Below are 12,979 nucleotides of genomic sequence, written 5' to 3'. Positions count from 1 at the left end.
TTTAATAATAATAATAATAAATAGTTTATATACCGCAGGACCATGAAGTTCTATGCGGTTTACAATAAATCATTATACAAAACACTCAATAAGCAGCTTATTCGGATGAGACATCCATACCAGGATCAAACAACAGCCATAGGTTGAAGAATAAACTTCCGGTTTGCTTCTCCAATTTCCTACATCTCTATTAAAACTACAACAGATAATGAATAATTCCTAACAGGTGCCAATCTATTTCCTTATTGAGGCCCCTACGCTCCATTGTGTCCCATGAATAAATTAACTGTTGCTCTTTTCTTAATAGTACATTAGCTATATTGCCTTCCCTATTTAATTGGACTGTCAGCACTACAAACCTGAAATCAGTGCCATCATGCTTATATTGCACCCAATGGACTACTAATGGAAGATCAAGTTTTTTAAAACATAAATTACTAATATGTTGGGCCATACAATACTTAATGTTTCGCTTTGTTTGCCCGAGATACCATCTTTTGCATGGGCATATTATCCTATATACTACTTGCCTAGTGTCACAGTTGGTTTTATCTCAAAGGAAAAACAGCTTATCACTATTAGGGAATGTTAATTCTTTTTTTTTAGTTCAATCTTTTTATTTGAAGTTTTCATACAACATAATAAAACAGTAACAAAAACAAATAGTATAGCACCAAAAAGTACAATCTGTAAACCAGCAGCAAAAAACTAGCAGTTTAACGTTAGCAAAGAGATCCTGATGACATACTTAGCAGGTATAAGAGGTCAAAAATATGAGAGAGTCTATATGCATTTATGAATAATGATAGAATCTAGAAAGGCTTCACTGAGGTAAAAAAAAAAAAAATGTGTAAATTGAAACATAAGAACATAAAGGCACAACTGGCATACCATACAGTTAAGTCAAACAGTAGTCAATAACAGGAGACCAAACTTTTAAGAAAGTCGTGAGAGAGTTGGTTTTCTCCGCTGCTTTCTCAAACTTAGAATATAAACATACTGAGTTCCACCAATGGACATGAGAAAGAGATGAAAAGTCCTTCCAGCAGGACATAATAGATTTAAAAGCAATAAGCAGTAAGCATGAAAGCAGTCTAGCCTCAAATTTATCCAACTGTGTTTTAAGCACTGTAGCACCGTATATAATAGTCTGATAAGATATGGGCTCATCTATAGGAAGTATCTTACAAATAGTGAGCCAAACCTCATTCCAAAAGTGTTGAAAGAAGGAGCATTGGTAGATCATGTGGTTATAAGTATCAACATGCGTTATGCAGGACCAACATTTATCTGATGTTGTAGAATCAATTTTGTGCAATTTGCTTGGAGTCCAATACACTCTGTGGTAGAGAAAAAGTACTAATTGCAACATCGCTGAGGATTTCATCGCTTTGAAGGACGTCATCCACATAGTCTCCCAATCTGGAATATACTCCGGCAGAAGCATGTCCTGGGCCCACACTTCATGTAAAGCAACAGGAGGGAGGAACTTTTCTTTATGTAATTCTATCAACTTCCCAAGCAAATCTACAATATACACACTTCTTGCACTTACGATGACCACCTCCCTCAATGTCTATTCTTTCATGCACATTAGAAAAGATCTCCCGAAGATTACGACCTCGCGTAAAGGCAAATACTGTTTTTTTCTTTTATTAAATAGTGATGCAGGAAATTGGGGAAGCAAACCAGAAGTTTATCCTTCAGCATATGGCTGTTGTTCGATCCTGGTATGGATGTCTCATCCGAATAAGCTGCTTGTTGAGTGTTTTGTATAATGATTCATAAGGTAAAACTGATGATGATTATTAAATCTTGATATAGTTAAAAAAGTTTTTTTGATACTGTTGAAATTATGGATGGATGGTTGTAGGTAATTTATGTTTTATGTATTGAAGTATGTTTAGATGAAATGGAGCCGTGCCCTAATTAAGCTCCTGAAGACGCCTATTTGCGAAACACAAAATCGTGTCGAGCTTGATTATTGTGGATGTTATGAACTTTCCTTATGCTGTGGAACAAGTGGAGAACAACATAACATATGGAATTTGAATTGATCTCTCCATTGATGCAATGAAGAACTGCTGAATCATTGTATATCAAGTACAAGCTAAAGTAGTTACTGCTATTTTGATGATACGGGTGAACATTGAGTGAACGTTTACAAACAACTATTTTATTGGGTTGAATGAATTGGGGGGCTTTATTTATGTATGTGATGATTATGTAACATGTGAGGTGGTGTAAATTATATATAATATTTATTTGGAATTATTTGAAATAGTTGAAACAAGTAAATTAAAAATTAAAAATGGAAGAATTGATTTAAGGGTTTATGTTTAGCTTTTCTGCATGATTTTACAATGAATATGTAAGAGATTTGTTTACAAGCTCCACCCCCACCCTCCACAAGTGTGCGCCGCTCAAAATTACTGTTTTTAGGGCTCCGACGGGGAGGGCGTGGGGGGGAACCCCCCCACTTTACTTAATAGACATCACGCCGGCGTTATGGGGGGTTTGGGGGGTTGTAACCCTCCACATTTTACTGTAAACTTAACTTTTTCCCTAAAAACAGGGAAAAAGTGAAGTTTTCAGTAAAATATGGGGGGTTACAACCCCCCAAGCCCTCCACAACGCCCCCACAACGCGGCACGATGTCTATTAAGTAAAGTGGGGGGGGGTTCCCCCACGCCCCCCCCCGTCGGAGCCCTAAAAACAGTAATTTTGAGTGGTGCGCGCCTCTGCGCTGCACTCAATTGTCTGGGCGCGCCTTTGTCCTGGCGCGCTTTTGACCTGACACCATGTAAATCAATCCCATGCATATTCTTCAGGACTATCCTGAAAATTGGCTGGCATTGATTTTATAAGCACACAACCTTATGTCACAAAAAACCCTCATATTTTTCTTTTATACCATACATGTCCATTTATAGCTCATCATTAACTTATATCCTATAGGTTGTACAGGAACTGACAATGTACAAGAGATAAGACAAACAGTATAAAAAGTTTATTGTGGAAAAAAGCAACAACCGAACCTCCTCCTCCCAATATCCTCTGTTAGCTCTGGTCCAGTAATGAATAGTGATGGTAGTGGGGTTAGGTATTGCTTCTTTTCTCCTTTCCTTCACTCGCTTGGCTTGGGACTCTTCCTCCTTTTTTTTTTTTTTAAATCTCTGCAGCAGCCTCTGAAGGAACAGAATTTTTTTATATCAGAGGTTCTTAACCTAGTCCTCGGGACAAACCCAAGCAGTTGGGTTTTCAGGAAACCTACAATGAATATGCATGAGAGAGGTCTGCATGCACTGCCTGCTTGATATGCAAATCTATATCATGCATATTCATTGTAGGTGTCCTGAAAACCTGTCTGGTTAGGTGTGCCCCTAGGACTAAATTGAGAACCACTATTTGATTTGACCGATTGCAAAGCAAGATAAGCTTTTACATCTTTTCTTACTGGAGGAAGTGCTAGAGTCGGCAATCGTCTCTAAACCTTTTTTTCACAGCTTTAGCAATGATCGCTGTAACCGACCTGATGCACAAAACAGCCCACCACGTGTTTTTCCCCTTGATCGCCTATTTTACGATCCGCCCATGCAAATTAGCTAAAACCCCATGCAAAATGGCCAAGCAATTGATGCATTAACATCTCTTGGCTATTTTGCATGGGCTTTTAACAATCGTTAAAACCGATTACTCTAGAGCTGCCGGTAACTGTATTATTGATAAGTCTGCCTGATTTTTTTTCATTTTTTTTCAATGGCACATGTGTTACGCAAAATATCTGTCCCATAAAAAAAAGGTCCCCCAACGTCACTGACAGCCCTCCCCAATGAACCCTGACAAACACGCCCCCCCGAGCCACTGTCCCACTGAATGCAAAAAAATGGCAGGAAGGATGCCCATTCCCTCCTGCCACTGGATGCCCCCACCCTGAACCTCTTTTCAATCTTCAGACATATCTTTTAAAAATGTTGGAAGCAGGAAAGCCTGCACAGAGTCTCCTGCTTCAACCTCCAGTCCCAAAGGACGCATCTTCCCCTCCCCGGTGCATCATGTGATGCAAGGTGAGGGACCAAAGGCCCTAACTGATTGTTGACTAAGGCCCTTCCCAAGGGGTTGGGCCTTAGTCATCTGAGTCAATCCAGGACACCGAGGGAGGAGCCTAAAGCCCTGATTGGTCAAGCCAATCAGGGCTTTAGGTTTGACCAATCAGGACCTTAGGTTCCTCCCTCAGAAATTGGTCATTGAGCCAAAGGTTTGAGTATATTTATTCTTATAAAGACTTTCAATTTTTGGATTAACAAGATTAATGAGTATTTTTGCATATATAAGAAAAATTGCACATTAATACAATAATACAATAAAAAGAATAAAAACAAAGGTATTTTAGGATCAATGAAAGATACTATCATTCAATTATTACCAACTGACAATTGAATGGTTGGTGGCATGGATGTCTGAGATCTTTTTTTCCTTTTCAAAAAAGGTTACAGATATGCTATGCATGTTCTATTAAGCTAAGTACTTTTGGTGGAAACTATGATCTTTTTACTAGCTTACGTTTTTGTTTTTTGCAATATTGTTTGAGTACCCAAAAATTGGTTCCCATGTGCCTGTTTGCAAAGAGCTGGGGAGCTGATTTGACTGCTGGACTAGCACAAAACCGATTTCTTTTTAGATCTATAATTCATCAAGTCATTAGGACTGTTACCATGAGCTGATGGCAACTAACAGACCCTTAGCCCTAGTAATACATGCTCTATGCAGTATTTTGAACTGAATTTCCTGGAGTGTAGCAGCCTTAGTAAAGTCATAGATATTTAGAAAGAAAGGTTTGCAGATCCAAAGGGGTCATTTCTTGTCTTAACTCATTAATCCAATCAAGGGCTAACTGCCTTAGGTGACTGTTCCCTAGGTGATCCCTACTCAGCTTATTCCATAAAGACAATTTATTAAGGGTGGCAGGGACTCTTAAGAATTTCTGTTCTAAGGTGCTGTATGTCCAATTCTCCCAGTGTTTGGAGCACAAAGTGTTGCAATAATGTTGAATTTGTAAATATTCATGGATTGGGAGCCGGGGAGATTCAATTTATGTTACATTTGACCAAACAAGGGAAAATACCCCCTCCCAAACTAATCCCCCCTTTTACAAAGTTGCGATAGCATTTTTTAGTGCAGACTGGTGCGCTGAATGTTCTGCGCTGCTTCTGACACTCAGAGTTCCTATGAGCGTTGGGAGCAGCGCAGAACATTCAGCACGCTGGCCTGCGCTAAAAAACGTTATTGCAGTTTTCTAAAAGGGAGGGGTAGGCAAATCGCCCAGTGAAGAGCATCCATGAGACTCCCAAAACCTAATATCATGAAATCGGCCCCAGTCAATTTTAAGGCCAAAATGCTGACTTGGATCAACTCCCTACTATCCTCGGGGAAGTTCCCAGTAGAACAAGGGCACATTTTGATTACACCAATTAAGAAAAATACTAAAGAGCCTTCCAACACCGCCTCCAACTTTAGACCTATCGCCAACATCCCCCTGGTTACCAAAATAGCAGAAGGGATAGTAAACACCGAACTCACCACATACTTAGAAAAACACAACATCTTGCACGACAACCAATCCGGCTTTCGGTCAGGCCACAGTACTGAAACAATCTTAGCTTCCCTGCTCGATTACCTTCATCAACTATTCAGCCAAGGCTCTTGTGCTCTAATACTGCAACTCGATCTAAGTAGCGCATTTGACTTGGTTGACCACGCCACTCTACTAGACTGTCTGACTTCTATTGGAATCTCAGGTCATGTTCTCAATTGGTTCCATGGATTTCTTTCAACAAGAACCTACAAGGTGTTCAAAGACGATACTACCTCCTACAGCTGGGACAACCCCTGTGGAGTCCCACAAGGCTCCCCACTGTCCCCCACCCTATTTAACATCTACCTTGTCTCCCTAGGAAATCTCCTATAAAGCTTAAAGCTCAAATTTTTCATCTACGCAGACGACATCACAATAATCATTCCGCTCTCTTACTTTACCTCAGAGTTTCTAAATTCGCTATCTTTCACCCTAAATCAGATCGAACTTTGGATGTCAGCGTTTAGACTAAAGCTAAACCCAGAAAAAACCAAACTCTTCTTAGCATCCCCAAATGACAAAATTAAGGAAACCACGATACACATCAATGGTCTTGACTACTCTATTGAGCAATCACTAAAAATACTAGGTGTCACTTTAGACAAGCATCTCACACTGGAGAAACACACCGACCTAGTATTTAAGAAAAGCATCTCGGTGCTCTGGAAACTCCGCACCATTAAAAAATACTTTGATGACGCCTCCTTTCGTCTGCTGGTCCAATCTTCCATTCTTAGTGTCCTGGACTACTGTAACATCATTTATCTAGGCGCCTTCAAGAAAATCACCAGAAAGCTGAGACTGGTCCAAAATACCGCCATCCGCCTTATCTTTGGCCTGAAGAAATGGGATCACATATCCCCTTTCTACCACAAGCTGCACTGGCTGCCATTCGAATCCAGAGTCCTATTTAAGTTCTCTTGCATCTGCTACAAAACCGTTTCTGGTATGTCACCAGCCTATCTTTACCCCCACTTCAACCTGAACTATAATAAGAAGAGCTCCCGCAGAACAACTCTATTCGCTTTTCCCTCACTGAAATCGTGTCACCTTAAAAGATTCCTCGAACGAACCTTCTCTTTCCAAGCGGCCAAACTAAACTCATGGCTCGCCCAAATCATACTTGACAGCTATTCATACCTCCCCTTCAGAAAAAAGCTCAAAACTCTACTTTTTAACGGACCAAATCCCTAACGCTCCCCTCTTCCGCCGTAACGTTACCCCCTCTCCACCTTAGAAAACTGATGAAACCCCTCCTTTGCAACAGACCTATCCCTTAGCCCCCCCTTCCCCCATCTAAACCCTCCTCTCCCCTCTCCCCCCCTTACTTTCCCACCCCCCTTCCAAGTTGGTTGCCCCCCCCTTTTTCCATCCAATATGCTCATATCTAATTTCCTCTCTTAAACTCTATTGTATCCTACTGCAGCACACACTGTATGTATCCCGTATTTAGCCCTTCCCCCTCCTAAACCGTTTATGTAAACGAGTATGTCCCCACGATTGCCTTGTTATGTTCTTCTTCTTTCGAATCGCACTGTATGTAATTCATCTATCTGTTGTGAACCGCCTTGAACTCCCTGGGTATGGCGGTATACAAAATAAAATATTATTATTATTATTATTATTATTAAACAATTTCCCCATACCTGGCTCAAAGTGAAGATTGTGTAAGGGGCTGGAGGTGTTGCCTTACAGTGAGAAATTAGAGAAACTGGGCCTCTACTCCCTTGAAAGAGGAGACTGAGAGGGAACATGATCAAAACGTTCAAGATAATGAAGGGAATAGACTTAGTAGATAGAGACAGGTTGTTCACCCTCTCCAAGGTAGAGAGAACGAGAGGGCACTCTCTAAAGTTAAAAGGGGATAGATTCCATACAAACGTAAGGAAGTTCTTCTTCACCCAGAGAGTGGTAGAAAACTGGAACGCTCTTCCGGAGGCTGTTATAGGGATTCAAGACAAAGTTAAACAAGTTCCTGCTGAACCAGAACGTGCGCAGGTAAGGCTGGTCTCAGTTAGTGCACTGATCTTTGACCACATGAGCGGACTGCTGGGCATAATGGACCACTGGTCTGACCCAGCAGCAGCAATTCTTATGTTCTTATGTGTACTAGCATCAGAAAAGGGGATGCTGTATGAAGTTTATTGCTCTGGGTACACCATCACCTCCACCCCAGGTGGAATGATTGCATTAGAATGCCATTTGAAGTCACATCCAGTGCCCTTCAGCCGCTAATCTTGTGAAGTGATGCCATAAATGATATAGGCTTGTACATCTGTCCCAAAATTTTACTGGTGAAAATTTCCAATTATCCATTTGTGCCTAATATATCCAACTACTCAATTCAAAGAGTTTAAATCAAAAAAACCCTATATAACTTGTCGAACTCCAAAAAATATTAAAAAATATAGGATATGATCCATGCAAATATACAACAAAGGAGTCGTGAAGATGAGATGTCAATAATTCAGCCACGGGTGTAAAGTTCAAAGTTCACTGTATTGCTAGTAGTGAACTTTGAACTTTACACCCATGGCTGAATTATTGACATCTCATCCTCACAACTCCTTTGTTGTGCCTTGATTGTCTCATTGTTGAGACCCTCTTAGGCTCCTTCCCCGGTATCGCCTTGTGGATCCACGGATGTCGGTAGACGAGACCCAGGATCCACAAGGCGATACCGGGGAAGGACCTAGCGAAGGGACAACGCAAGAGGAGGAGACCGCGACTCACCAGGACCCCGAGGGAGAGACACCACACTACACCGAGGACACGGACCTGAGGCAGAGGAGGTTGCTGAGGAAAGGGAAGTCTGCTATTGTGGTGGGAGACTCGATCTTGAGAGAGGTAGACAGTCACGTGGCTGGAGGAAGGGAGGACCGGCTAGTGACTTGTCTCCCAGGGGCCAAGACACGAGACATCACTGATAGGATCGAGAGGATCCTGGACGGAGCAGAGACAGAGGAGACTGCGGTAATAATCCACGTCGGAACAAACGATGTGAGCCGGAGGAACTTCAGCATGGACGCACTGACTGACCAGTTCAGGGTCCTGGGACGAAAGCTGAAGCGGAGCACTCAGAGGATAGCATTCTCGGAGATCCTGCCTGTGCCGAGAGCAGATGCAAAGAGGCAGGCAGACCTCCAAGCTGTGAATGCATGGTTGAGGAGATGGTGCCAGGAGGAGGGCTTCCGCTTTGTGAGGAACTGGACGTCCTTCTGGGGAAAGAGCAAGCTCTACCGGCGGGACGGCCTGCACCTGAGCACAGCGGGAACCAGACTACTGGCAGCCAATTTGAGGAAGGAGATCGAGAGGGCTTTAAACTGAGGAGAGGGGGAAAGCCAACAGCTGATCTGATGTTGACGCTTCGGACAACAGTATCCAGAACAGATGCTGAACGGGCTGACTGCAGGGAGGAAACAGAGGGACCGGAAGATCTCCAAATCAGACAGCAAGGGAAACATCAGGTAAAGGGAGCTTGCTGGGAGAAGACTAAGGGGCTTGTGGACACAGGGGGACTGGGTGGCATAAGGGCGAAAGCCGAGGGTAATATAGAGGTACCAAAAGGCGAGGGGGATCAAACAGAGGCGCAAGGGATGATAGCCCAGGAGGGGGCTGGTAGGGCTAGAAATCCCAGAGGAAAAGCGGGGAAGTGGGGTGGCAGGAATGTGGGGAAGCTGAAAGCTAAGAAGGTAAAGGCTGAGGGCAAAGCAGAAACACAGAGAGCGGGAAAACTGCCAGAAATCCAAGGGCAAGTGGCCCAGGTAAATGCAGAGGTGGAAGAAAAACGACGGGACCTGCGATGCTTATACGCAAATGCAAGAAGCCTCACGGCCAAGATGGGTGAACTAGAAGTCGTGGCCAAGGGGGAGGACCTGGATATAATTGGAATTGTAGAAACCTGGTGGACAGAGGAAAATCAATGGGATGTAGCGCTGCCGGGGTACAAGCTCTATAGGAGGGACAGGACCCACAAAAAGGGGGGAGGCATAGCACTATATATAAAGGACTCTATCCACTCGGTCGGGATGGATATGGCAACGAAGGCAGAGGGGCTGGAATCGCTGTGGGTCAAATTACCGGGAAACAAGGGTGCGGGCATAAAACTGGGGCTGTACTATCGACCACCTGGTACGTCAGAGGGAGTCGGACACGACTTGGAAGCAGAATTGAGACAGGAGTGCAGGACTGGAAGTGTAACAGTGATGGGGGACTTCAACTACCCAGGGATTGACTGGAGTACGGGTCACTCCAACTGCACTAGGGAGACAGGATTTGTAGAAGCTGTGAAGGACTGCTTCATGGAGCAACTAGTCAAAGAACCGATGCGAGGGGGTACTACTCTTGACCTCATCCTAAACGGATTAGGGGGGCCTGCAAGAGGGGTAGAAGTGGGAGGACCACTAGGCAACAGTGACCACAACACGATCAGATTCACATTAGAAAGAGGGACACCCATAGTTAGGAGGACCGCAACAACTGCGCTGAACTTCAAGAAAGGGAACTATGTTGCTATGAGGGAAATGGTGGGGAGGAAGCTCAGAAAAATCTTTAGGATGGAGACTGTGGGAAGCGCCTGGACCCTATTCAGGGACACCCTGCAGGAAGCACAGAGAATGTACGTCCCCAATTTCAGGAAAGGCTGCAAGAACAAGCGGTCAAAGGACCTGGTTTGGATGTCAATAGAAGTAAAGAGGGCGATAAAGGACAAAAAAGTATCTTTCCGGAGATGGAAAAAGGACCCAACAGAGGAAAATCACCAGGCGCATAGGAAATGCCAAAAGGAATGCCACCGGGAGGTTAGAAAAGCAAAGGGGAAGTACGAAGAGGGGCTGGCCAGGGAGGCGAAAAACTTCAAGGCATTCTTCAGTTACGTTAAGGGGAAACGACCAGCGAGAGAGGAGGTAGGGCCATTGGACGATGGGGACAGGAAGGGAGTGATTAAGGAGGAAAAAGAGGTAGCTGAGAGGTTGAACACGTTCTTCTCGTCGGTCTTCACGAGCGAAGACACATCTAATATACCAGACTCAGAGGAGCTCATGAGTGGGGAACAGGCTGAAAATTAGAGCACATAGAGGTAAGTAGGGAGGATGTCCTCAAACAGATAGACAGGTTAAAATGCGGCAAATCACCAGGCCCGGACGGGATCCACCCAAGGGTTCTGAAAGAACTAAGACAGGAAATAGCGGGCACAATCCAACATGTTTGCAACCTATCCTTGAAAACTGGTGAGGTACCAGAGGACTGGAAATTGGCAAATGTCACACCCATCTTCAAGAAGGGATCGAGGGGTGACCCCGGGAACTACAGGCCGGTGAGCCTGATTTCAATTATAGGGAAGATGGTGGAAGCTATGATCAAGGACGACATTTGCGAGCACATCGAGAGGAATGGCCTACTGAGAACAAGCCAGCATGGATTCTGTAAGGGAAGGTCATGCCTAACGAACCTTCTGTACTTCTTTGAGGGAATAAGCAGTCGGGTGGACAATGGGGAGCCCATAGACATCATTTACCTCGACTTTCAAAAGGCTTTCGACAAGGTGCCACATGAAAGGCTACTTAAGAAGCTGTGGAACCACGGGGTGGGAGGCGATGTGCACAGATGGATCAAGCACTGGTTGTCGGGTAGACTGCAGAGGGTTGGAGTAAAGGGTCAATATTCTGACAGGCGGGGAGTCACGAGCGGTGTGCCACAGGGATCGGTGCTGGGGCCTTTACTCTTTAACATATTCATCAATGACCTGGAAAAGGAGGCAAAATGTGAGGTTATAAAATTCGCAGACGATACCAAACTGTGTGGCAGAGTTAGGACCAGGGAGGAGTGTGAGGACATGCAAAGGGACCTGGACAAGCTGGAAGACTGGGCAAACAAATGGCAAATGCGCTTCAACGTGGACAAATGCAAGGTCATGCATATAGGGAAAAAGAACCCGTTGTTCAACTACAAATTGGGGGGGGGTATTGTTGGGAGACAGCAGACTCGAGAGAGACTTGGGTGTGCTGGTGGATGCATCACTGAAGCCATCTGCACAGTGCGCAGCAGCCTCGAAAAAAGCCAACAGGATGCTGGGAATCATACAGAAGGGCATAGTAACCAGAACACGGGAAGTCATCATGCCATTGTATCGAGCGATGGTGCGTCCACATCTAGAATACTGCGTTCAGTATTGGTCGCCGCACCTCAAGAAGGACATGGCGGTACTTGAGAGAGTCCAAAGGAGAGCAACGAAAATGGTAAGAGGGCTGGAACACTGCTCATACGCCGAGAGGCTGGATAGGCTGGGGCTCTTCTCTCTGGAGAAAAGGAGGCTCAGGGGAGATATGATAGAGACCTTCAAGATCATGAGGGTGAATAGGGACGGATTCTTCAGACTGAAGGGGACAGCAAATATGAGGGGGCATTCTGAGAAACTGAAGGGAGACAGGTTCAAAACAAATGCAAGGAAGTTTTTTTTCACCCAAAGGGTCGTGGACACTTGGAATGCGCTACCGGAGGAAGTGATCAGGCAGAGTACGGTACAAGGATTCAAACAGGGATTGGATGGATTCCTGAGGGATAAAGGGATCGTGGGATACTGAGGGAGGAGCTGGGATGTAACACAAGTATAAGAAGTTAACCAGGTAATGAGTATAAACCAACCAGGTCGTGCATGTGCAAGACCGGAGGGCTAGGACTTCGATAGGAAGGCAGGACTTAAATGGGAAACCAAGGTGGCAAGGGAGCCCCTTCTGATGATTCAGACAGGTCTTGACCTGTTTGGGCCCCCGCGGGAGCGGACTGCTGGGCAGGATGGACCTGTGGTCTGACCCGGCAGAGGCACTGCTTATGTTCTTATGTTCTCCCTTTTTGGTGCCATATAAATATACAAAATAATATGAATAAATTTTAAAAAAAAATCAAACAATAAAAATGTGTATGTGAAGTGTTCAGAACCCAAATCTCTTGCAATCAAGCCGCTGAAGAGATTGTTTGGGGACCATCATAACATTTCTATAGGATGAAATTATGAGGTGTTAGGCTCCGGAGTAATCTGAGGAAATACTTTTTTACAGAAAGGGTGGTAGATGCGTGGAATAGTCTCCCTGAAGAGGTGGTGGAGACAGAGACTGTGTCTGAATTCAAAAGGGCCTGGGTTATTCATTCTTTTTCACATTTATTATGTCCATATATATTTCTTTTAAAACTTTTCATATTTAATTTTAATTCAAACAAATTTAACTCAATTTTATTAAGTTTACCCATTTAATTATTACTGAGATGTATACTTTACTTTAAAAGAATTATAGCCTTAGAGAGATCAGTGCACTCTTGTTAGAATGTTTCTTATCTTGTTTACTATTT

General features: G+C 43.9%; 1 protein-coding gene across 1 annotated transcript in view; it reads right to left on the bottom strand.

The window, feature by feature from the left end:
* Window positions 1-12,979, bottom strand: part of HECW1 (HECT, C2 and WW domain containing E3 ubiquitin protein ligase 1) — a 318,284-nt gene that overhangs the window by 137,279 nt on the left and 168,026 nt on the right. The window lies entirely within an intron of this gene.

This window comes from Geotrypetes seraphini, chromosome 2 (assembly GCF_902459505.1).
Source record: "Geotrypetes seraphini chromosome 2, aGeoSer1.1, whole genome shotgun sequence".
In the NCBI taxonomy this organism is placed as follows: Eukaryota; Metazoa; Chordata; class Amphibia; order Gymnophiona; family Dermophiidae; genus Geotrypetes; species Geotrypetes seraphini.
Note: the sequence above shows the minus strand (reverse complement) of the source record. Positions and strands in the feature narration are given on the sequence as shown.